Source organism: Calidris pugnax, unplaced genomic scaffold (genome assembly GCF_001431845.1).
Source record: "Calidris pugnax isolate Ruff unplaced genomic scaffold, ASM143184v1 scaffold492, whole genome shotgun sequence".
Classification (NCBI taxonomy): Eukaryota; Metazoa; Chordata; class Aves; order Charadriiformes; family Scolopacidae; genus Calidris; species Calidris pugnax.
The window spans coordinates 325,454-327,867 of NW_015091453.1; positions in this window are offsets into that span (position 1 = coordinate 325,454).

Sequence of the window (2,414 nt, forward strand, 5' to 3'; positions counted from 1 at the left end):
ATTCAACATTCAGACCCTTAGGATTTCTTATCTTCCAACCATCACTATCTCCTCTCCTAAACACCCTGTTTGTGCTCATTCTGTGGTTGCTTTTGGAGCACCCAAGAGCACCTACTGAAAGACACATCCCATTGTTCCAGCAGCAACCCCTCTGTGCTCTCACCCCATCTCCATGTCCCCTTTGACTGCTCTCCACCCACGCCACCTTTTCTCCCTTCCCACCCCCACGGGGCTCAGTCCAAGCCCCATTGCAGATGGAGAAGGGCCGTTTTGGACATTCCATGGGGAACCAGCCCTTTTCCTAGGGGAGAAGCCTTGCTTCTGCTGGCCTGCATTGGCTTGGTGGACCAAGAGCCATCGAGGAGCTGGGACCAGCAATGACCCACTCACAACGTCAGTCCATCCAGCACCCTGCAGGAGAGGTCGGGCTGCCACCAGCTTGGGTCCAAAGACCATGACTGACCTCCCTGCACCTGGGGAGGAATAACCCCCTGCACCAGGACAGGTTGGGGCTGACCTTCTGGAGAGCAGCTCTGCAGAGAGGGGCCTGGGAGTCCTGGTGGACACAAGTTGCCCATGGGCCAGCAATGTGTCTTTGTGGCCAAGGCGGCCAGTGGTCTCCCGGGAGGCATTAAAAAGCGCAGCCGCAGGTGGAGGGAGGTCACCCTCCCCCTCTGCTCTGCCCTGGGGAGGCCCCATCTGCAGCACTGGGTCTGGAGCTGTGATATTCTCGAGGTCAGGGGTCAGAAGAATAATTTGGACCATCTGCAGAAACCTCGGCACGTTGGAAACGGGAAGAAGCCATCTGCCGGGGGGTCGGGCTCCCCTCGCTGCCCGTCCCTTCCAGCACCAGCTTGGAGTGAACCACAGGGATTTCACCGCTGAAACAGAGAGCAGTTTTGCTGATGCCATTTTCCTGAGGAGACCATTGCTTTGTGAGGTAACACTCGCTCTCGGGAAACAATGAGCGATTTGAGTCTCTCATCCATACGCTTATCCATTCCCCAATCCACTGGAAGAAGACAAAAAGGAGCCTGGTGCTGGTCACCGGCACTATCAGGGCTCCAGTAGCTGGAGATGCTGCTGACATCTATTGTCAGCTCCGGGTATTTATTTTTTTTTAAGTGGATGCTTCTAAGTGTGTTAATAAGTTGAGGTTAATAAATTGGTCGGGTGACGGTGGTGGGTCTTAGGTTGCTGGCAGGTCTCAGCTTGCTCCTGTTATCTATTTTAAAAATTAATTTAAAAATTCTAATTACAGCAGGCACTGGGATTTACCTGGTTTTATATTCCCTTCTTTTTTTTCCCCGTTAAAAAATTGGAGTTGCGGTGTATATATGGATTTAACCAAAAGAGCATCGTTATCAAATAATTCTTTAAACTTACAAGAAATGAACTGAAAAGTGAAAACTACTTTGTAGTAGCGACAGTAATAACAACCGGCTGGATTTCCAGCTGATTGCTCCCCTGAAGAGTTTCTCCAGACCGTACCCCCTGCCCCAAGACTCTGGAAATCCCACGGCATGGGGGCAAACCTGTGTCACACGGTGTAACGCCGCACCGAGAGCGGCCGTGAAGCCCCTCACCCTTGTCTTGAGCTCATCTTCAACACCCCGTGAGACCCTGCTTTACCCCAAGAAACTCTGCTATTAATTATATTGCTGGACTAAAGCCTTTGGAGCCATAGATGTAAATTGTTCAGCAATATATTTGAGGTGGCACCCACGCAGGGCTGTTTTAAGGAGAATCTTTCTGATTAGAGCACCAGCAAGAAGGCCAATGGCATCCTCGGGGGCATCAGGGAGAATGTGAGCAGCAGGTGGAGGGAGGTCATCCTGCCCCTCTGCTCTGCCCTGGGGAGGCCCCATCTGGAGCACTGGGACCAGTTCTGGGCTCCCCAGTTCCAGAAGGACAGGGAACTGCTGGAGAGGGGACAGCAGAGGGCTACAGAGATGATGAGGGGCCTGGAGCATCTCTCTTACGAGGAGAGGCTGAGGGACTTGGGTCTCTTTAGTCTGGAGAAGAGAAGGCTGACGGGGGATCTTATCAATGCTTAGAAATACTTAAAGGGTGGGTGTCAGGAGGACGGGGCTGGTCTTTTTTCAGTGGTGCCCAGGGACAGGACAAGAGGAAATGGGAATACTTTTTAATGTAAGAAGCACCACCTAAACATGAGGAGGAACTTCTTCACTTTGAGGGGGGCAGAGCCCTGGAAGAGGCTGCCCAGGGAGGTGGTGGAGTCTCCTTCTCTGGAGACTTTCAAACCCCACCTGGACACGTTCCTGTGCAACCTGCTCTGGGTGGCCCTGCTCTGGCAGGGGGTTGGACTAGATGATCTCCAGAGGTCCCTTCCAACCCCAGATCATTCCGTGAAAAAAATCAAATAGATGAGGTTTTTGGATATGGAAACCTTC